This window comes from Leptidea sinapis, chromosome 3, assembly GCF_905404315.1.
Source record: "Leptidea sinapis chromosome 3, ilLepSina1.1, whole genome shotgun sequence".
In the NCBI taxonomy this organism is placed as follows: domain Eukaryota; kingdom Metazoa; phylum Arthropoda; class Insecta; order Lepidoptera; family Pieridae; genus Leptidea; species Leptidea sinapis.
In genome coordinates this window covers 14749660-14775373 of record NC_066267.1, presented here as the reverse complement: position 1 = coordinate 14775373, position 25714 = coordinate 14749660, and the positions used below count along the sequence as shown (strand labels likewise).

At 34.7% G+C, this 25714-nt stretch overlaps 1 protein-coding gene across 1 annotated transcript in view; it reads right to left on the bottom strand.

Annotated features, from left to right (window-relative positions):
* Positions 1–25714, bottom strand: part of LOC126979529 (zinc finger protein 429-like) — a 247894-nt gene that overhangs the window by 114592 nt on the left and 107588 nt on the right. The window lies entirely within an intron of this gene.

Sequence of the window (25714 nt, the reverse complement as noted above, 5' to 3'; positions counted from 1 at the left end):
TATTTTCAAGGTCATTGGCATGACGGTGAGAACGTCTGCAAGAAATTATTTGAGCCTCAATTGTTTTGATGCATAGCTGCCTAAGTTGAAATAAAATGGTATACAGACATTGCATTTTTAAGTTAAGGGGCAATGTGCTAAGTGACGTGTACTCCATAGCTCTTTGATGACTAAGCTTTTTAAATGTACCTATTATTTTCATATATTGTATTTATTTTAATATAATTAATATTACTTTATCAAGTGATATTTTATATATTTTACAAAGAATGATAAAATTCATCAGAATATAAACACCTACACTTTTTACAGGTCAGGTCATAATCCGGTTCTTGATTTTCTCTTTTATTCTGATTTATTGATGAAAGCGTAAAATGTTTGTGAGATTCCGCCATTTTATTTGACTGATTATTATTTTCATTATATATTCTATTTATAATTCAGTAATACCATTCGCACATTTTTACTCATTAATAAAATTATTGATTATAAGAAATTGAAGGTTATATTATTATTAGCACATATCAATATGACGTTGATATTGAATATCAACAAATACGGCTGTATGGGCTCAAACCCTTTGCCTATCCTAATAATGGAAACGAAAAACAAAAAACAAGAACAAATTAACGAATGTCATATATATATAATATTATTTATTGCAATAGTAGTATTAATAAACAATGAAAACACTTGGAGGTTTTGAAAAATACTATTGAGCAATTAGAAATATTTTTTAAAACCATCAACTTATAACGGCTTATAAAAATTCTTTCAATTGACTTTTGTACTGAGCTTTACTCAAGTCGCGCCTAAAGAAGTTTTAACTTCAATGAATAAATTAAAAATGATGTTTCAGATCATAATATTGTCAATGTCAAAAGACAAACATTAAAGTAATCTATAGTTTGGCTGAGAATGACTTCCTTAGATTAAGGATTGGCCTCCGCTGCGCTTCAACAAGATACCGCACAAGCTAAGAACAATAGCTTTTTTATTACGGCAACTTAGTGTGCATTGGCTATTTATAAAGACCCTTGTGTGCGTCGCATCTTGACACTCAATGGCATCTTTAAAATTTTGTAACTTATATATGCTTCGTGCGATTTTAGTTTCAATTATCAGCAAAGTTTAACAGAACATGTGGCACGTCAACGTCACACATTGTTCGAGACAGGGTCAGGTTTTAGTTGCCCCACTTTGCGATTACGCCTGCGGTATCTAGTTGGAGCGTAGCGGAGACCAATCCTGAATCTATGTGTAGCAAATTTACTCATTAATGCGTACGTAACGTATTAGTGTTACTATAAGTATGACTGATCTGACCGTGGAATCCTTATATAAAATCTTTCATAACACTTCTACCTAAGTGCCTTCTATAACATGTGCTGTCTATCTTCTTCTTATATTATCTCAAAAATACCAAATCATCAAAGTTCGAAACTATACAAACTTATAAGAACTGCATACACTTTACAATTACATTATTCTTGTAAACTTTGATCAAATATGTTGTGCTACATTAAAGATAACAGCCTTAAAGACGGCAACAGAAATAGGGGCACAAATAAACATGTGGCAACACTACAATAGTGGCTACACAAATTTCAAAATGGCCTTTTTTTTTTTTTTTTAGTAGTGCGTGAGTGATATAATTTGTGTAATGTACGAAACCCATTGTTTACGGGTCCCCACAGCACGTGATTGGCTTATCCTGTTAGACGTACTAGCATTAGTAGCATTCGTTTGCTACTAATACATGACACACACGATTCCAAAATAACAATAATTGTAATCTTATATATAAAATTCTCGTGTCACAATGTTCGTTCTTGTACTCCTCCGAAACGGCTTGACCGATTCTCATGAAATTTTGTGAGCATATTGAGTAGGTCTGAGAATCGGCCAACATCTATTTTTCATATACCCCTATGTTATAAGAGTTGTTCGCCCTTAATTTTATTTTAATTTTTGGACGAAATTTTTTGTTTAATTTTTTTATAATGTGGCATTAAAAAATACATACAACTTCAAATTTTCACCCATATACGATCAACAGTTATAGTTGTATCGAGATTTTAGTATCGGCAATACAACGTTTGCTGGGTCAGCTAGTTACATTATATTATCGTCATAATTTGATTGATTTTCAGGTAAATAATCATGAAAATCAATTCACCCAGTTGACAGTTCTGTGGTAACAAACAAATAAAAAAAATACAGTCGAATTGAATACCTCCTACTTTATTGAAGTTGGTTCAAAATGCCAACATACATGTTATCTATGAATGTACATACACAATATAATATTATGTACATACAGAGATGTTGGTAACGGTCACTGAAAATGCCCAAAACTATTTGTAGAATTTTAATTAAAACAAAGCGCTGTGCGGTTAAACAAAATCTTGTAATGGCAAATAAAACTGTACTAGTTATTGTACGAATGCGTTCTCGGGTCAGATGTAATTATATAGCAGCTGTTAATGGAATAATTATGTCTATAGCATTTATATTTAACAAACGATTAACCACAAATCTGTACACAATTCGTTGTTTTCGCAAAATGCCGACGGCGTATTTCAACACGTATTCGATAATACCTCGCTGTAAATTATAACATAATATCAATTATTACGGTCACAAATAAAAGCCTATTCATGTATGTCTATTGTTTAATAATAATAATCTTTATTTGCATTTCAATAAGGTTCAGTTTTACAATCGGTCTTATTTTATTTAGATTACGTTTCTCTTATTCTACATAAAATGAGTGCAAATATATGTAGTTTAAAATTGTATTTTACACAACATTGAATAATCCATTAAGTTTTATATAGTTAAATTAATATTTGTAAATTTTAAATGATTCTTTTGTTTATGTGTTTTAAATTTTGCATAAATCTGAAATAAATTAATAAAGGTTATTCCATATAAAACTCAGAAGTAACGTTAGGGACCTACAAGAGTAGGTTTTCCGTTTTCTATTATCAATTATGTATATGAATAACCCCGCTTTGAAAAAAAATAGCGGACTGGGAGAGAAAAGACGGCACATTTTAATTTCACAGGATTTATTTTCATGCTCTTAGAAAAACTACACACTGGCTATCCGCAACACCAGGGGCCAAAGGATTAGTTATAAAAAGATAGTCTCTGGTAACTATCTGAATAAAGCCTGATAATGATTTCTTTTTAAATATTAAATCAAAAACTATCTTTACTACGAATGCAGTGTTACGTAAAACTGTAAAAATGAATAACAAAGTTCAAAACAGATCCAATTCACCCCGGCCTGGTTTCAATAAACCGACTTCAATATGACATCTGACTATTTCAATAAACTTTCCACGTTTTGCTGCAATGCGCTTCCATCTGCTTTATAAGGCATAATTCATGTTTGTAATTCGAAATATTAAAACTCAGGCTCATTCTGACATAGCTAGTAGCTAGTATTCTTAAACGTATCTATCCGGCTGAGATGATTATATTATTAAGTATGGGAATGAAGTAAAATGTGGTCTGGCGTAACCAATATTATTATGTTACTCGTATTTTGAGACGAATAGCCTTCATAGCTTAGGGTTTCTATTCATTATTAGGGAATACACAAGGATTGGGTTTTCGAACGGTCATTAAGAAGTTCTTGTATAGACCACATGTATACTAAGCACATAAACAGGACCTATTTACATCGGCAATAGGCACAACACTGGCTGATCACCGTGCAATCATGCTCGCATGTGTTTGGTCAGTCTGATTGTATACAGGCTTCTTGTCTTAATAATAACAGGGATTGATAACGCATCAACCAAATTGAATGGGATAAGGTGTGTATGGACTCTGTTTCCCCTACGGATATAAACAGTAATAACATAACAAGAAAATTCATTGAAATTTATACAGAGTTGTCAATAGAAACTAAATTAAAAATTAATTCAATACGCCGCCAAAACTACTGGATCAATCCTAGAATCATATAACTGTGTTCCTACTGAGATGAATTATCCAATAAATTGACAAAACATAGGAACAACTCACAATTAAAAAAGAGACTGAAAGAAATCCAGAAATAAAGCTAATAAATTGATACAAAAAACTAAAAATAAATGTCAGATACCAGCGGGTCTACCATGAACTCTTATTGCGATTCAATTGACAACCTAAAATGAACTGCTTTGCTATTTCGCACCACGACGTCATTAGAGATATCCATTTTAGGTTAACGTCAAATCAAGAAATTGAATCGTAAGCTGATTTAGTTCTTTCGTTCATTCGTACCATGAGGTAATATTTCAACATAAACTGGATAGCTTATGTGTCAAAGTGAGCGATTCGTAAAAAGTTGCTACTTCCTTAAAGGTGAATTGTGTTGTTAATAACTTTTAAAAAATAGTGAAAACATACAGAAAAGGAAAATTTTATTGATGAAAGGTGAGATGAGAATACTTTATTGGACTTTTTGTAAAACAAAATACTGAAAATAAATACCGAAAATTAAAATACTGAAGACGAGTCAGTAAGGGCCCGGGCTATAGCCTGTTCGCAAGAACGAATTAAAAAAAATGTAATTTGTGCTCCTGTCAAATCAAACATCAATGGGGGTGTGTTTATTACTTGTTATTTTTACGAAAAGCAAACATTTAATTTGTAATTCAAAGAACTATATATATTTATATTACTATTATTTAATAAGTACAAAACAAAGTAACGACTGTAGAGCGTCATCTCTTTCTCACACCGTGGACCACAGACAAATTTATTTCGTTCATTCTTCATAAGCGATCCAAGCGCCATTCAGTAAAAGGCAATTCATGGTACGAATTTTAGCGATTCAGTTTAGGTACCTAAACTAAAATGCTAATTAAAAGTTGATAGTAGGCCTTCAGAAATAGCAATGAATAATAAAAACCATATGATCTATAAACGAACTATGAGGATAGTTAATGAAACAGACGAAGAAAAATACCGATTGATGCTCTAATAAAAATTCATTTGGAAACCACAATATACATAACGGTGACTTATCAAATAATTTTGCAAACAACTTTAAAAATAGTATTAAAGTTCTTATACCAAAATGTTCACAAATATTACAAATTAGGTCAACATACACTAATGCTGCAATGTATCAATGCATTTGAAAAAAAGCAACTGCAACATACTATATATATAGAAAAAAATATTCAACCCATAAAGTATGTTAATAAATCTCCTGGTATTGACGGTATAAGAGCTATAGACATTAAAAAATTAGTAAAATTATAGCGAATTTAATAGATAAAAGCGAAAGCGTAAGAATACATTTATCCAAGCAACTTAAACATTTGTATAGTAAGACCAATCTACAAAAAAGAAGAAATAACAGTCCTTCCAATAGTAACTTAAAGAAATCCAACTATTATGAATTTTTTTTAAAGAAAAAAACATTTTAAACAGCACCTAATATGGCTTTTTGTCACAAAAAAAGTCACAATTACTCAGTGCATTTACACAAAAAAAGACGCGTAATGGTCACATTTTTAGACTATAGCAGGGCTTATGACACTTTAAACCAACACATATTACTACACTGCCTTGAGGACAGTATAGTATACGCGGTAATATGCTTGAGTAGTGCAAAAGCAATCTTGGAAATAGAATATTCATTGTTTATAATAAACAACATATATAGTAACTCAATATCATTGTCTGAAGGCACAGCACAGGGCTCAGTTATTGGGTTTTACACTACATAACCTACCAAACATAGTTACACAGTCTGAGATGTTCCAATTTGCGGATGACACCTGTGTGCTAGCCTACGGGGATAATCCAAAAGATGCAATGGGGAAAATAGAGCTTGACTTTGATAAAATTATTGAATGGTCACATGACTGTGGCCTGCTAATAAATGATAGAAAAACCAAGCTAATGGATATAAGTGTAGGCCATAATAGAGCAAAATACGAAGCCTAGACTAATATTACATAGCCACAACAATTGCTTACACATATGTACCCCGCGGGACATTATGTGTGTATTGTCCTGTGGGATGTTGCATGCGTATTCGGTAGTTGAATCGTTAAGAGCTAGACATATTATGAATATGTTTTTAAAGAATTTTGATGAAATATACCGACGATGTTTTAATATTGCCAACAAATAAAAATTTTGCCAGTTATTTTTATTATAATTCTGTAATAACATGTTCATAATAAATCATAGTATTCATCATAATGTTTTATATTATATTGCTACAAAATAATACTATGCTTTTAAATAAGGATTGGTTTTGTAAATAGAGAAAAAAATGCTGTTTTTCTATTACTGATATGTGTGCTGCTTTGTTATATATTAATAAATATTTCGTGATGTCACAGGTTTTCACATTAAAGGTATTAAATAAGCTTTATTCAAAGCATGAACTAAACTCGAGCGTTGGCCACAAATGACCTATCTCAGATCCTCGTTTCACATCCATTATGCTAATACTAACTCAAATCACCAATGAATGCAGCATTAGCTTGCAACCGTTAGGATCAATCACATATAATGCCTTTGAATAAGTAATGACATTATTGTAATCTGTATATGTTGGATTTCTGTATTATTGGATCTGTATATTGAATACACGAACTTTAATAATATTAGCTATGTATCTACGGTTATTGTTATTATCATGTCATCTGGCATGATAAATTTAAAAATAAAATTTTTAAAAGTAGGTATAACAGCTGGATCTGGGAATCGCGAGGAAATTTTGTAAATAAATTTGTAAGAAATTTTGTAAGAAAATAATAATATTTAAAAAAAATGCAGACTGAGTCTACAGATTAGGTTATAACATGCTTATTTTATATATTTATTTCTTTTTTGGTCCAAACCCTATCATTTCTAACAGACTTCAACTATTGTTTGTTAAAAATATATTTCAACGATAAAATTATGTAAATTTAGCAAACCTAAAAATAACATTATAGATTCAAAAAAACAAAGCACAAAATATAATTTTCTCTTTTAAAAACATGTTCCGAAAACAATATCCCTTGTAAGTCAACTGTGAAAATTCTAGTGAATTTCAGCATCCCCTTTAAGGCTTTCATTATTATCAAATAATGTATCTTCAGCTGAACATAAATTTTATACGGAGATTCAATTCAATTTCGGATGAGCACTCAAGTGTAATAGAGTGTCTAAAGGTGATTTCGAACGACGGAAACACGATTATTTTATCGTTTATTGTCAGCACATTATCTTGAAATTATTGCTCTGAATAATTTATGCTAAACTTGTTCAGCAAAATGAATCTAATAATTTTAATATAAAAGTATTTTACGGAAATTAGATTAATGCCGCAAATGATCCTCGAAATCTTAAAGAAAGTTAAATTTCTAAGCGAACGAGGGTGCAATATATAGGGCTGAAACGCAATAAAGTGACATGAATATGGGGCGATATGTCGAAGAAGAGGGAGAGATCGATTGAGAACGCTTGAGACTGATAGACAGAGAGTGGCAAATGGCGATGTAGCATGAAGCACATATCGCCGTTAGTAAGTAGAACATATGCATATACTTACATATACTAGCGTTGTACTATGCAGGTTTAGCGCGCAGCCGCGAGTAAGTAGAACATCTACCCTACTAGCGTTGTATCCTAATGCATAGTATAGGGTGCTATAAATTATTTTGACACAGAAGTTTCAGCTCTGACATGTGTACATACACCATTACTTAGGTAAAATCGCCTTTTAATATTCGATATGGCATTCTTCAAGAAACTCTTGTCTGGAGACATTGCCAAACTTCTGAGTGAAATAAACTTCAATATTCCTTACAGTATCCATGGCATCCAATTGCGAAAATTCTTCATGTTCTCGCAGTAGAACGGATGTCGTGGATATCTTTTCGTCTCAAGTTTAAAACTAAAAAAAAACTAAACGCACATCTCTGTAATTATTTATATATTTGTCTAATTTAGCACTATCTTGTATTTATACTTATATTACCTACCTTTTTACAACAGAATATTATTGTATTAGAATTGATACAATATATGATGAACTTTTCGAAAGGTTGATGAGTGATAGTTGAGTTATCAACCATTTCTCCAATGTGTCAAAACAGAGTCAATAAAATATTATGTGACCGATAAGCCAAGGTTTGACAAGGGTGCAGAATCCTTCACTTCCTTCAATTAACACTGCGGATTTTTTTCTTAAAGGATGAAAAAGTATTTCCTCTAGTGCCCAGTTTTCGATTCATTATTATAGCAAATTTTACAGTTGATTTTTGTATTGACTCAGTTTTATGTAAGAATCATTTCATTAATATATTGGAAGAAAAAAATCTGATTAAGCCGGAATGTGGGCATCGGAGTTCTATATTAAAATATATCCTAGTTGTGTTTGCACATAGTTAGGAGACTATAACCAACCAAATTAAAAGGGAATAAGATAGTGATTGCACTATCACTATTAGATTGCTAATCGTTCTGGTGTAGGTACCACATATCTTTTAGAATCTTCTTTAGACGTACTCTTTCTTTATATAAATATAATTTCTTGCGGCTCTCATTGCAATGTTCCCCGTCATTTGTCTGAGTTTCAAGGATCTTAGTTTTCATTGTTTGAACTCGATTTTTTTAAAGGAGGACAAACGAGCGTACGGGTCACCTGGTATTAAGTGATCACCGCCGCCCACATTCTCTTGCAACACCAGAGGAATCACAGGAGCGTTGCTGGCCTTTAAGGAAGGTGTACGCGCTTTTTTTGAAGGTATCTATGTCGAATCGTCCCGGAAACACCGCACAAGAAAGCTCATTCCACAGCTACGTACGTACGTACGTAGTATGTGGAAGAAAACTCCTTGACCAGCGCACTGCGGTGGACCGCCAAACATCCAGATGGTGGGGATGATATCCTAATTTGTGGCGTCTCGTGTGAACCTGGAATTTGGCGGCAGGAATCAGATGAAACAGCTCTTCGGAACACTCCCCGTGATAAATGCGATAGAAGACACATAATAAAGCGACATCTCTACGCAACGCCAAGTGATCCAGTCGTTCACAGAGCACTGGATTTTTTCCAATGAAAGTATTTTAAAATATATCCTTTCATATAAAAAAATCTAAATCAATAAAGTACATTGTACTGAGGTACCCATGTGAAAAAAACACGAATTGATACCTCCTTTTTGAAGTCGACTAAAAAATGACATAAAAAGCTAACAAGACACAATTACCGTCCTTGAAAAGCCTTAGATACTGTCAGCATTGTTATGGTTAATGAGGATTCTGGGATACCTCATTAGTTGTTGAGTCAGCGGACAATACCTGAGGACTCTGGGGCTTATACAATCTTAACGAACATCTGTAGCTATAAAGGACTTCTGGTCGTGTTAATGATGAGTCGTATCCTTCATCTATAGCACCAAATGCGAATCTATACAACAAAAGGTAATATACTACAAGCTGATACCCGCGACTTCGTCTGCGTCCACACATGACTGAGCATGTAGTACTTGTAAAAATCTATGTTTCTTAAAATTATAATAGCATTATATTAAATGACGGTATCGCAAATTTTTTTTGAATAAGGCCCAAGTGTCTAAAGAATATAACTTAGATGATTATATTTAAATCTTAGATAACTTATATTCATAGGTATGTAATTTTTTTCATTATTGTTGTAAACACTGCTGTTCCTTCAATTAGGTAAACCGTGGTAGACTATAATTGGCTATGTTTTTGTATTTAATTATGTGATTATATTGTATTAAGCTGTTGTGAACTCCAATAAAATAAAAATAAAATACGTCAAGATAGAGCCTGTTGATCTAGATAACCGATGAAAACAGGCCAGTTATGACTTTAATGTGCGTCACAAGCTATGTCCTACACTCGCGATGTGACTTTGTGTTGGTGTGTTAAAGGTTAACTGTCAACCGCAATTTTTGTCGTCGTTTTCACAGCTATCACAGTCTATCTGGACGTATAATAGATCTAACATTTAAATATCAATAAATGTATTTCGTATTGTCAACCCCGTCATTCTCGCTCACTCCCACCGATTTTTTTATGTTTCACTTCGGTTTCTAACGTTTTTTATAATAGTACTACTCGAAGTTGACCCGACAGACGTTCTGTAAATAACAAAACAGAATACAGTTTTTTTATGAATTTGTCAATAATTTTTCATAACATGAAGTATAAATCTTTCATCCGTAATTTCAACGACTATCACAAATTTTCGATCAGGCCACGTGTCCTGACGCGAGTTTAACATTTTATACCGATCACAAGAAAAGTGCTGAACACCGATTAAGAAGTTTTCACTTCAATAAAATTAAAACTGCATGATAGTCGTGGTAAATATACAATTACAAAACTAATTAAACTAAGTAATGCAAATTAAATAATTCTCCCTAGAAAAATCAAATCCAACCCTTTTTTTTATCCCAGTTTCCGCGCTCTTTATGGATTTCGTACGCTTTTTAAAACTCTCGAAGTTTTATTATCGTTTCATTCACAGTTACTTTTTGACACGTTCACAGCTCTTACAGTCTGTCTAGGTGTATAAATTATCTAAGTATATTACATACCTAGGGAGGGACGGAGCCACCCGAGCCGAAGGCGAGGTTGTCGAGATTGCCAAAACGTTGCACGTCTTTGATGCGTAGGGTGCTATTCTCAATTCATTTGCGAGCTTTTAAGACCTCATGGTACCCCAGAGATGGCAAAAGAAATAGAGGCAGACAAAGCAAAAGATGGGAAGAAGATGACTTCAAGAAAGTGGCTGGTCCGATATGGACCCGTTTAGCGAGAGACAGGAATACGTGGAAATATTTTGAGGAGGCCTTTGTCGATAGACAAGCTGTCCTTCACAAACATCCAGTTGCCGAAAGTTCAAATAATAGACTCGATTAAATCAATTAAGTGTTTAGTAAGTAGGCATGTATATACTAATTGTACGGAAAAGCAGCAATAAAGGCTATTTTATTTTTATTTTATTTTATAAGACCTCATGGATAAGTATTTGAACCCTTCTGATATGATACTCTCTCTCTCTCTCACACACATACATCGTGCAATTTTTGACTTTTCACATCATATTGGTAATGTAAACTGGATATGCGAGAAAGTGTCTGTGTAAAAAAAAAAAAAATAAAATAAAATAAATGATTCAATTGCTGAATCAAAGAAATATAAAATTTAGTATTTTTGCTATTGACTTATGACCCAGGTTAGTATAATAAATAAATAATAATAATAATAAATTTACATTATAACAAATAATAAAATATTTACTCGTCGATTTGATTGCTATGATGTTTTTGCTATTCACAGTCTGTACGAAGCAAAAGATTCTGCGGTGTGTTTGTAGCACAAGAAACCGATTAGGTGCCGATAGATGACTCATCAATTTGATAAAAGAAGGCACCCGAGAAAATTCGCTGTAAAAGGTTTTTTAAATCAATTAAAATTCTTTATAAAGCGATTATTTTATTAAGTCAGATCGTTCGAAGATAAATTTATATACAATCATCATTGTCGTATTCGAAAAACTCAGGACAACGTGCGTTTATATCATTATCCTTCAGAGGAAACTCATGGTATTGAAAATATGCTGCGTTATGGTTTATTTAGATAAAACTACAAATTATTCTCTAAAATTTAAGCTCCATTGTGCTACGATAGTTTCTGCAGCTTACGCAAACTTATGACGTAGACCTTATAAATTTAGACCAGCCTGTACTTTACATTGCATGAAATTACTAATAAATATCCATTATTCTATTAAGAATTAAATATTCTATTAAGAAGAATTACAAGGGCCTTATAATTCCAGCCGGAAGACGTCCACTGTTGCACAAAAGCCTCCCCTAAAGATCGCCATGACGATCGGTCCTGCGCTGCCCTCATCCAACCTGTTCCGGTAATCTTATAAATTCTTCGGACCATCTTGTGGGGGGCCCACCAACACTGCATCTTCCGGTACGTGGTCGCCATTCGAGGACTTTACCAACGGCCATCTGTCCGTCGGGCTATGTGCCCTGCCCGCTGCCACTTCAGTTTCGCAACCATCTGAGGTATTTTATTTTTATTCTATTCGGAAAACTAACAGCTAGGTAATTAACGTGTAGGTATTTAATTAAGTACTGAAGGCTAATTACAAATTTTAACTGATAAATGTATATAGTATGCCGGTAACTTTGGTTCTACTACGGATCTTTACATTTTTGATTCGATCTCGCAGGGAAACTCCAAGTATAGTATAGGAATCACTAACAACACATATGCTAATTCTTCATTCACTCGTTAGAAATATGTCCTGAAAAAGTTAAAACTCGCCCTAATATTTAGCTCTTTGTACGATACTCAGCGCAATTTGGGGTGTAGTTTTTTTATTGATTTTCAATGATTGGTTCGGGATATAGGTTGTTAAGCCCACACAGTTATTATTCACGACGGAATCAAGCAATCTATTAAGTTTTCATCACATTATATTATCCAATTTTATGTAAGGACTAATGCTGATAAGTTTGACAAAAATGCTATCACCGCTCTTCGACAACACTTCCCTTAATGCCTCGCCTAGTATCGGAATACTGGGTCTCGAAATCGAACGATTACCTATTCCTCAGTCATCTGAAAGGCATGGGCAAGCGTGATAGATAGGTATTTGAGAGATAAGGTTCTACCTGATTACTCCATCCACCGAACTCAGCATGCCTATTGTAGAGGTAAAGTAACTGAAACTTATTAGAGCTTGTTGATAGGGTTGAAAGGGCACTTGAAGACAAACAAATTGCGCTTTGCGCCTTCCTCGACATTGAGGTTTTAAGGTTTTAGCCGATAAGATGGGCGAATCTAGTACAGTCAGACCGTTGCATCTCTATGAGAAATAGAACTCTTCAACTCACTGCAAAAGTTATACTAAGATTCATCAAAATAATCAATCTTAGCTAGTTAATTGTAGCTATCACAATAAACCATAACTATAAGGTTTAAATATTAATTTCCTCAACAATTGTGTGTTTAAAACATTTCTAGATACCCGTTAAAAACAATTAAGCGTCTGGGCACCAAAGCTTCTTAATTATCATAAGGACCTTAACACTTTTATTATTTTATTATTTCTGAAATGAAATACTAAATCTGTCTAAAACATCACAGCTCTATATTTTATCAACCGCTAAAGTTAACAACGGTACACAAACCGCATCTCAAACTTAGTCCTACTTACACTTGGAAGTCTGTTCTCTACACAATAATACATCTTTTGTAAGCCTTACATATTTTGTAGTGAATCATTATTATTCAAAATTAAATCAAATATATTTCAACGTATTTCTCGTTGAGTTAGTAAGTAGTTGGTAGTATGCAAATTCATATATTATATTATTCAAAATGCGAGAATATATTTTTAGCTGTAGGTTTCATAGAGTCGGCCTCGATGTGGCTCAGCGTATGCACAAATGCGATCTTCGGCAAATAGTTTTAAAGCAGCATTAAAAAAGTGTCAAAAGAATGAAGAACAGATTAACTTTGATTTATTAGCTAAACATAAACAAAGCAGTAAAAGTTTCGGCAAATTCTGGCAAATAACAAATTCGTCTTGGTCAAACACTAGGATTATTTATAATATAATGGGATGTGAGAGTGACTGCACAAAAATTGCAAATAGTTTTAAAAACCATTTTCAAGTGCAGTACAAATTTTTATTTCTTAAAGGAGAAAGAATGTGAAATGGATTGTGATTATCTGATTGATATAGAAATCGCAGATATACTAAGATCTTTTAAACATGTCAAAAGAGGCAAATCATCAGGTCATGATAGACTGAACATTGAGCATCTGTTATACGCTGGATCCACTTTTATAACTTTAATAAGTAATCTGATTAATAATTTTACTATGCATAGTATGTTACCAGAAGAAATAATTGACGACCACAATTGTCCCAATTATAAAAAAATAAAATGTGACCTTTGCGATATAAATAATTATAGACCTGTCTCGGTGGCTACTGTATTGTCAAAAATATTTGAATACATTTTATTAGACTATCCAGAAAGAAGTATACAAATTAATGCCCGTCAATTTGGTTTTAGGAAAAATTTGTCTTTAAAAACGGATCTTTCCATATTTGCTAAATTTGGAAACTTTCACCACCGTGCCCCTGGTTCGATTATCACCCTCCTCGTTTTAGATTCTTGTGGAGAGAGAGAGATAGAATGAGAAAACGAGAGATAGATAAAGAGGGGAGCGATATAGGGAGAGAGAGGGGAGAGATATAGAGGGAGAGAGTGCAGTAGCGAGGAAGAGATAGAAGAGAGAAAGAAAAGTGAGAAGGAGAGTGAGTTAGTAAGAGAGCATAGGTGCCAATGATCACTTACCATTAGGGTGGATCGTTCGCTTGTTTGTCCTTCTATTCTATAAAAGAGTGGTGTTTCTTGCTTCTCTGGACAAAGGGAGAGCGCATCAAAAATTCTTGAAATGTTTGATAACTAGATTGAGATATATGATAAGACTATTTATTATCATATAAACAGTCAAAATACAGCATTACACTAATAGAACTTGAATTACAGATTTGATGGTAATGAAAACCCAAGCGCTGGAAGCAATTTCGGTCAACGGATCAGCCTAGCTATCCAACGCGGAAATGCTGCCAGTATTCTTGGTACGCTTCCAAGTAATGATAATTTTAATTTTATGTTGTCATAGTATTGTAAATATAGTTATAAGATTTGTTTTGTGTAAATAAATAAATAAGTATCATCAAAAGTTAGAAAGCGTTTATTTTGTTTGAATCTTCGATCATTAATTCCCATATGTAATATAATATAGTTATTGTTAGCTATTAGGACATGAATAGAACTCAACTTATCTGATTATTTCAGTTCCTAAATCCTAGTTTTATTTCACATAAAATGTTAGATATTTTGAATGAAAACTACCACGAAATCCGCATATTCATCAACTGCTATTAATTTGAACGCTGATGAGTAGTTACCCGCAACTCAGATCTGCCACACAAGCTGGGTCAATCCTATTACGATGCTATTTCCTTTTACGAATAGCAAACGGACTATTTTGAAATATCAAACAAATCGTTTTCAGTTTTGAATCTCGTTATTTAATGTAGATTTAATTTTGGCATAAGATTGAAAATACACGCTGTCTCACTAAAGTTAGTAAGGTAAACAAAAACCTTCAAGATTTATCTGAATACAAAAAAACACTGGGTACTAAAAAATAAGTTGTTCAAAAAGGGGAAAAAATTATGATTTAAATAAAATACTTTTTAAAGTATATTATTCTTAAACTTAATAACATCGTAAATATCAATGTTATTCGTATTTTCTGATTCGTTGATCTTCCATTACGATATGTTTTATATGATAATAAGCCGTGTAAAGAAAGATAACAGAAATTAAGGTAGAAAGGATTAACCATACAATTTATAATAATAAGTATTGCATTTAAAATAAAAAACACTTTTACGAACCACTTGAATAGAATATATATTCAATTATTTTTCTATAATCACAACTATATACAAGTTACATTAAAAGATTTAAAACAATTCGCAGTTGGCAGCAATTGCAGCAATTGGCAGTCGGGTGACCAACATCCAGCACGTCCGATACTTTCGATTGCCCCAACAAGAAGTGCCCAATAGCCGAGAGCTATTCGAAACAGTTACCCTACTACCAACTTTAATAATACGAAACTACCCACATCCTAATAAAGTGACATCACTAAGATTTTGCATGTGTTTATATAATATTACAATTACTAAAAATAAATTAACAGGTTACAAATTATTCTATTAATATTACCATAATTGAATGTTCAATGCTCTAAAAAGTATTGCAGCATGTATTAATGAGATGATATATATATAGATGATATACTTTAACAATATAAATTTGTAAAGTACGTCTGTTTGTCTTATACACAGAACAGTTATAAGAGATTTCTTTTAACTGTTCTGTGTATAGTAGTATAAATAACATCATAAATAAGAACATACTTTGAGAATGAAGCAATTTCCTTTAATATTATGAGTAAGTTTTGTTCTTATAGAATTTTGATTAACAAAAAGGCCCGTTGCCTTTATTTTTGCGATCGTTCATCTGAATCTGAGACATATCTTTGAGCACAGTATAAACTGGATAATGCCAGTAGTTGGATTATACTGTAACTTTTCTGTTGCACTCTCATATTATGATACGATTGATATTTTTTTTTATGAAAATAAGGGAGGAGAGGATCAGGACGTTCAGCTTATGGTAATTGATACGCCCTAACCATTACAATACAGTGCCGCTCAGGATTCTTGAAAAACCCAACAATTCTGAGCGGCACTACAATTCACTACACACTACACTAATTTCACTAGCTACGGCGGCCTTCAGACCGATACACTCACAGTAATATTTACACATTACTGCTTCACGGCAGATATAGGCGCCGTTGTGGTACCCATAATCTAGCCGGCATTCTGTGCAAAGGAGCCTCGCACTGGTTAAGTAAAGTAAAAGTATTTAATACTTAGTTTTAGAAACTTTGTCTATTATGAAGCTCGTATTCAGTAAAATTATCAGTTAGAAACCACAACAGTGTTAGTTGTGAAGTTCACTCTATTGACGTTACAAACTGTTAAGACTCTTTCACATAATTTTCTTAACATGACGCGTTTATTGGTTATAATATAAAAGATGACAAAACCAGTACGATGGTGTGTTTATTTATGACAAATGTACAAAGAGATACATTTCCAATTACATTATTTAAAACTTTTGTTGGACATTACAAATTATTTGTTTCTAAAACGGTTTCACATACGTTCAATCGGTAAAGTTTCCGGATCCAGGAGGTCCTGTATATGGATGAGTGTGATGAGTTTGCGATGGCGCCCATTCATTTGATGATTAATTTATAAATTTTAAATTTATATAAAACAAAGATTCCTCTTTCATGCGGATTGTTAGGATATTTAAATTTTCTGAATATTTCTTGTAATAACTAAGTTATACAAAACGCGAGGCGGTTATCTACACTTATGTGAAGCACTTTGTCAAACTAGCTGCTAGAATCTTCTCATGCAGGTTAAACTTTGTTGAAATAGAGGAATTTTTTCACATTCAAGGAGTACCTACAAGTTATATCTTCTCAATATAATATATAAAATTCTCGTGTCACAATGTTAGTTGCCATCCGTCCCCCGAAACGGCTAGATCGATTTTTATGAAGTGTGTTTGGTAGAATTGGTAGCCTATTTTTTAAATTCCAAAAAAAAAAAATGCATTTTTTTAAATTTATATGACAGTATAAAGTTTGCCCTGGTTAACTAGTATATATATAATTCCCGTGTAACAATGTTACGAGTAGTTGCCATACTCCTCCGAAATGGCTTGACCGATTTTTATGAAATTTATATATTTTGTAGGTCTGAGAATTGGTCGTAATATATTCTTATGTTTTAAAAAAATCTTTTAATTGCATTTTTTTATGAATTTATGTGGTAATACAATGTTTGCCGGGTCAGCTAGTGCTATTTTTAAATTATGAATAAAAAAATGTGTGTGAGTATATTTGTCTAAAGTTGAAATATATTATGTAGAATATTAATTAAATCTTCTAATAAAACAACAATATTTGAATAATATTTTGAACTATCAAATTTCGTTAGATAACAAAAGATGTTTATATTTCAGTTGTAGTGACAGGAGCTGTTAATCCACCTCAAGTTAAAACTCATTTCAGAATTCGGCAAGTCAATATCTCCTGAAGATGCCTCTTATAGACGCGACAGGTCATATTTGTGAAAGGCACCGGAATTAACACTGAAGATAAGTAATAACATTTGGATACTTATGGATTTCCACAAAAAAACGTCTAATTCAATAAATTTCAATCCCCCTCATGTTAAGCGGTGCCATATGCAAATAACAGAGTCAATATGACTTGAGTCATGACGAAATACGGCGTAGTGTAGTTGGAAATGACCCCAATCATATCACACTGCGCCCGTCCTTATAACTGAACCCAACACTACAAGTGCGCTGCTACTTTGCGACAGAAACAGGCTTAGTAGCAATACTACCCCCGACGAACTCTGCGCATACAGTTATTTCTACCACTTCTTCTCTAGAATAAGTAGCTAAAATCCAAAACAACAATTATATTTTATGCTCTCTATTAACAGTTTTAAATCATGTATTCGAGCACAATTTAAACTTAATTATTTCGGTGTCGTAAGTATTCTCAGACACTCTTAACTCTCAAGTGCTAAACGAAAATCAAATTAATTCATTTAATAAATTACAAGTTAATGAACCTGGTTATGATTGAATTCTTGTATTTTTTTGGTTATTTATACGAACGTATTAAAAGCAGCGAAGTGCGAGTTGGACCCGCCTATATATGTAAAATAACTATATACTATTGATAAGGGTTTTATGATATTTGTTTTGAGTAAGTTTATCGTATTATGTACTAAATATATAAATAAACTAGTGGACTCGACAGACGTTGTCCTGTCCACGGTCCAGCCGTTAGGAGGAGTTCACAAACATACACATGAGCAGAAGATTTATATTATATGAACGGAATTGAGAATCTAACCCAATCTCAAATTGACTGGAATACACAAAAAAAATCATTGAAATCGGTCCAGCCGTTTAGGAGGTAGTTCAATTGTAAATCTAAACCATTTTCGAATCCACCTGAAGACACACACCAATCTCAAATTCACTAGAACACACAAAAACATCATAAAACTCGGTCCAGCCGTTTAGGAGTTCAATTGTCAATCTAAACCATCCTCGAATCCACCTGAAGACACACAGAAAGTTTCATCAAAATCGGTCCAGGTCTAGGCGGAGTTCAGTGACATACACACGCACACAAGAAAAATATATTACAGCTAACGTTCGAGATCAAAAATGAAAAGCGAGTTTTAATGTTAAAGTTTATTATAAAGACTTCACTCCAGCGCTTTTTAATATTCTCGACTTAATATGAAGAATATATCCATCTCTCTATTTTCCTGAACGTAAATACACACACAATTATCCGAAGCATGTTTAAATAAAGTTGACTTAAAACTTAACTCAAACATCTTGGGTTCTATTGTTATGATGAAAAGGATTTAGCAAAAGATTTCTAGTACTTCCAGCGTCTTTTATTTGAAGTATTATATTGAGTGTCCAACTGCAGACTCTTATTGATATCTAGCTTTTAAGCTAAGCTTTGTTCAAACTAAAATAACTCTAAGCAACCAAAGAAACATCAAACCTTTATACGGTTGGTCTCCACGGCTTAGCTGGAAAATCTTTTTAGCAGCACAGAGGAGGTTCTCTCGAAAAACAAAACCTTTTGTACACCTGAGTATGCATATTATATTACAGCTTTGTTGGTGGATGGATTTCACTTCAATGGGTCCAGATATGGATCTCGCCGTTCTGAAAATACAATGGATAGTAGAATAAATTGGCTATTGAAATGGTACAAGTGAGTACTTACAGCAATGTTTGAAGATAATTTGTGGACATCCAGCATTGCTTTATTCGGCACACATGTGTGTCAGTGTGTTTTGATTTTTTTTATGAAAATGAGGTTCGAGACGAGCATGACGTTCAGCTGATGGTAATTAATACGCCTTGCCCATTACAATGCAGTGCCGCTCAGGATTATTGAAAAACCTTAAGGTTCTGAGCGGCACTACAATTGTGCTCGTCTCTTTGAGACAGAAGATATTTAGTCTTATTAATAATTTCACTAGCTACGTCGCTCTTCAGACCGAAACACAGTAATGCTTACACATTACTGCTTCACTGCAGAAATAGGCGGCGTTGTGGTACCCATAATCTAGCCGGCATACTGTGTAAAGGAGCCGCTCACTGTCTTTCGGTGAAGTGTCTTTGGCGTAACAAAACAAACGTCCATAAACAATATTCCTCGTACTATTTTACGTTTGTAAAAAGAACAATATTGTAATAAAGAAAGTATACAACCAATGAAATTATTATCCTAATTTAGTTAAAAAACGTTTATTTAAATATCATAAAATTATTTTTATACTATCAGAAATAATCTCGTTCATAGTGGGGTCCACATATTACCCATCTAGCAGATAGACTCAGCTCTGCGGCATATGCAGTAAGAAAGATTAGAGAGTACACGAATGTTGCGACCGCTAGATTAGTGTACTTTAGTTATTTTCACAGCATCATGACGTACGGTATATTACTATGGGGTCATGCTGCTGACATTGATATAGTGTTTGCACTGCAAAAGAGAGCTGTTCGTGCTATATATCAGCTTGGTTATAGACAGTCTCTCAAAGAAAAATTTAAAGATAGAAGATATATGTTCACAAAAATCGTCACCTTTTTCCTCTTAATAGTGATTTTCATTATTATAACACTAGAAATAAGGGATTGCTTGTAACTAACTAGTAGGCTTCATAAGATACATAATAGCTTTAAGGGTAAATGTATACACTTCTATAATAAAGTCCCAGCCACTGTTCAAGCATTATCTATACTATAATATTATAAAGCTGCAGTGTTTGTTTGTCTGTTTGAACGCGCTAATCTCTGGTACTACTGGTCCGATTTGAATGATTCTTTCAGTGTTGGATAGTCCATTTATCGAGGAAGGCTATGTTTTTTTTTCAAAATTAGGGATCCGTAATAAAATTGCTATTTTGTAACACAAGGTGTAAAATCGAAAACCTATTTTTGCGTGCGCTGCAAAAACTATTGATAATAGAACAAAATGATGTACAGGCTATAATATAGGCAATATTTTATTACTTATAAAACTATCGCGTGAATTATACTTTATATGGCAAAACAACGTTTGCCGGGTCAGCTAGTCTATAAATAAATTTAAATGTCATATAAAAAAGTGGCTTTGTCGTGAATCCTATTACTCCACTGCTGAATATCTAAATGATCGGACAGCCTGGGACTAGATTGTGATTATTTTATAGCGATAGAAATGACTGTACAATATTGTATATTTTTATTGAAAAGAGCGCAAAAAAAAGAATGCTGGGAGAGTTTCTTGCGCCGCTTCTTCTTTCTCAGAGCGCCATTTGTTTCCGAAGCGGTAGTAGTATCTAGTAGTATAAGAAATGATATCAAAAAGAAATTTAAAGGAATCAATTTTTTTTTTTTATTTTTTGAGAGGAGGAAATACTGTTACGTATTTACGCCCCGGAACGGGGCGTAATATGTCGGACTCGAGTGTCCGCGTAAGCGGACACCCCATACCGACTAAAACCTCCTCTGTGCTGTTAGCAGCTCTGGCTTTCACAGCGAAGTAGGACGTGGGCCGTGGAGGCCGCAAAGACTACGCAACAACAGTCGCGGGGCGTCTCCTAAGGAGACTCGAACCTGAGACCGGCTGTGTGCTTATGGGAAGGAGAGAGAATGAAAATGAAGATGAAAGATGAAAAGGTGATAAGAGCACACTCGCCGGCGAGTGTGGTGATGTTTTGTGTAATGTATGTAAGTGTGTATGTATGTGTTTATGATTGCATGTATGTGTGTTTGTATGTGTGTACGTAGTGTAAATGTTTGTGTGCATGTATGTTTGTGTTTGTGTCTGTTTGTGGAGTGTGTTTGTGATTGTGTAAGTGGTGTATGTCAGTCCGTCAGTCAGTCCGTGTGTGAGTGAGTGTAGTGAAGCGATTACAGGACGAGGACTAACGTCTCGTCGGGTATCAAAAGAATGTGTGGTGTATCTAGGGTGCGGGCCGCTGGCTATCGTCAGAGTGACGAGTGCCAGTGGTTTGCGGTGGTTGACCGCGCCTACGCCTGCGAAGGCGGTGTGTGCGTGTCTGTGTCGGTGTTTGTGTGGGTGTCGCGTTCGCGATGGTGATGTCGTCATCCGGGTCTACCGTTACATGTCTGGGACGTCTTATTGGGTTGAGACTATGGTGAAGGGGGGTGTACCCGCATGCCTTCCTAACCAAGATGTTGGGATGGTTAGGCGCCTTGTCAAAGAAGCGTCGCGAGATCTCTTTAAAGTGTTGAGCTATTGTCGGAAGCTCTAGGTCGCGGTGAAGGTCAACGTTTCGGATGAACCACGGGGCTCCGGTTGCCATGCGCGTGAATTTATTTTGAACTACTTGCAAACGACGTAAGTAGCTCGGTCGGGTGTGCGCGAAAACGACGCTTGCGTATGACAGTATGGGCCGTACGATGGTTTTGTACAGCGTCACTTTGTGTTTGAGCGGAAGTTTGCTTCGCCCACACACAAGTGGATAAAGGCGACTGAGGACAAATCGGGCTCTATTGCATACCGTATCAATATGTTTCTTGAAGTTCATATTGCTGTTGAACGTGACTCCTAAGTATTTGTAATCCTTCACCCACGGTATGGGTGTTTCATACAGTTTAATAACGTCAGTCGGTTGTTTTTTAGCGTGGATGCTATTCGCGTTACCGAAGAGTACCGCTGCACTCTTGGTGGGGTTCACTTCAATCCGCCATTTTCTGAACCAGTTGCCTAGTTCATCGACGGCGGCTTGAAGCACTTTAATGTTCTTGCTCAAGGTTGAGCGGTTGGAGCCGAAGTAGAGTGCCGTGTCGTCAGCGTACTGAGCGAGCTGGACACTCGGAAACTTGGGAATGTCGCTCGTGAAGAGCGAGAAAAGAGTGGGAGAGAGGACCGAATCCTGTGGCACGCCAGACGTGATGGGTCTGGGTGAGGATAGGGTGCCCTCTACTCGATATCGGAAGGAGCGATCGGTAAGGTAGGCTCGAATGATGCGCACGAGCCTGTCTGGCACTCCCAGTTGATACAGCTTGAATACTAAGCCGTTGTGCCATACCTTGTCGAAGGCCTTCGCGACATCGAAAAACACGGCTGCCGTGGTAGCGTGAAATTGACGCCGTATGAGAATGTACTCGGTGAGTCGGTGAGCCTGCTGGGGACACGAGTGAGCGGTTCTGAATCCGAACTGTATGTCGGGTATCAGGTTAAGCTCCGCGATGTAATGATTAAGACGCGCGAGAATTAATCTTTCGTAAAGTTTCCCGATCGAGTTAATTAAACTAATAGGCCTATAGCTACTCGGATTAGCTTTAGGTTTATTGGGTTTTGGGATACCGATAACAATGGAATCCTTCCATTGTTCGGGGAACGCGCTATTAGACAATAGAATATTGAAAATGGTAACCAATAAAGTAATAAGAGTCGAGGGTAGGATTTTAAGAACCCTATTGTTTATAGTGTCGGGCCCCGGGGCCTTCTTGAAGTGAAGCTCCTTAATGATTAGCTTCACCTCTTCGTAAGAGGTGGGTTTTATTACATCGCCTGAAGGGCTCAGAGCGGAGCGACGTTCAACTTCACGATCAACTTCGTCAACGTGTGTCGGGTCGGCTGCTGCATTTGGAGAGCACTGACTCTCGAGACTATCGGCGAGGCATTCAGCCTTCTCATCGTCATCGAGCGCCGGCTGCAGTCCCGGTCTGTCCAAAGGAGGCATGACAGTGGGCGGCTCCTGTTTGAACGCGCGAGGCAGCTTCCAGAAAGCCACATGAATCAATTTTGAGAAAATAAATGCCTTTTATGCCTTTTCATAGGCTCCAGTAGAATATGAGTTACGAGAGGCTTATGGTAGTTGAAGTATCATAATATAAACGGTCTAGCCTTTCCGTTCCGGGAAACATTGATCGCGCGCGGTATGCCTCAGATCGGCGTGACTCGCGCGTAGCGTTCTGTTATTATTTAACGTGTTTTAATAGATTGCTTATAATTAGGATGATTTGAGTGAATGTAACTGAAATCTATTGGAATATATTGTAACCATATTTCGAAACAAAAAATTTCGGAAGCCTACTTGGACAACTGGTAATCGTCAATATTAACAACTGAGCTAACCGTTCGAGTGACGTATCGTCATAAAATCTTGTATGCATTGTTCAACTCTTAGGTTGTGGCTTCATCAAAAGTTGGGAGAGCACTGGCACAGAACGCTAGAGGTCATGGGTTCGAGCCTCGCATCTTTCATAAAATTTTGTTTTCAATTTTTAGTTGTGTATTAATCCTCGAAGTGAGGGTTATCACTTTAAAAACATAACAAATTGTTTACATTTACAAGTGCGAAATCTCAAGTCAATTTCCTAATATGCAAATATTGGGGTTGAGCAGGTTATCAACTGTAAAGTAGATTCTGTAGCTGAAACCACAACCGGAGAGTTGAACAAAGCATACAAGATTTTATGACGATACGTCACTCGAACGATTAGCTCAGTTGGGAGAGCACGGGCACGGAACGCTGGAGGTCGTGGGTTCGAGCTCCGCATCGTTCATAAAATTTTGTTTTCAAATTTTATTTGTGAGTTTATAAATTGTTGTAGTGGATTAAAACAAGAAAGTTTACTTTAAATTTGCTTAAGAATATTGATGTTTTTTTCCATAAACAATGCGGATTATAGCTTTTTTGTCGTAGAATATGACAAAGACGCAATATCTTGATACTGAACTGGTCTTCTATTTTCACGTTAATGTTTTTAATTGAACTATTTATTAATATCTCCTCAAGTAAACAGAAAACTTATTCACTATTATTGTATCCATTCACACAACATTACGGAAATACCTTTATATAACAAAGAAAAGACTTTGAAACTGAAAACATGCATACAGGCGTTGAATTTATAACGTATTGTAAAGCAAATTGTTTTACCTCTTACAAAGACGTGAACATTCTATTTCAATTTTGGCTTAGAGCAGCTTTAAACCATCGTACCCGAGTTTACAAAGTTATACTTTACAATTTAAAGTCGTATCTCGTAAGGTAAATATAGATGTAACGTGGGCAAAATATATTTAGTTTAGAATAGTATCACATGAGTGTTTTAATACTTTATCATCAACAGTTGCATACAAGACTTTATCTCGACCCATAATATGAATCCTCTATAAAAGATTCTGAAACAGTTAGGTTACTGTTAACATTAAAGATGCCAGTCCTCCAAAATATCATCCAAAGGAGTTTTATTATGAAAACGGATGATATTTATTGTATTGTGTTATATATTAGATCGTTTGGATGATGTAATGGTTATGACACTGACCTGTATAAATTCCACTGGACAGGCTGTTTCCATGTGTTTGACAGCAAATTTTTTGTGCCATTTGAAGCGCCACTAGCGAGCGTCCAGAGAACTAATTTAGACGTATAATAAAAATGGCTGGGAAGGAACGTACAATACTCTGAAGTATTTTGCAGTTTGACTTAATTTCGTTCGTTTTCCGTGTTATTTATACTTCAAGAATCAACGTTATAAAATATACAATTTTTTTTGTATATAGTTTCCCACTGTCAATCGTTTATTGCTGAGTTTGTCATCACTAGTTTTAGTACCGCAGACTCTCGCTACATGGCCAACAGCGCCAAAATGGCGATTATCAAACATGCATAGAGGTCAGTGGGTTATTAGGACATTCGGTGTTTTAATGTTGACAATGAGCTAACTGTTTTAGAACCTTTAATAGAAGATTTAAAGCATGGGTGCAGATAAAATAAGAAACGCATTGACAAATATTGACATATTGTATTTTAGTAATTATAATGGCGGGACATGGTAGCTTGTAATGTTTTTTGAAATTAATTTATCTTTTTATAGTGTTTTGAAATTTACCTTATAAGACTTCAATTTCCTTTTAGTATATATATATATTTATACAATGTATA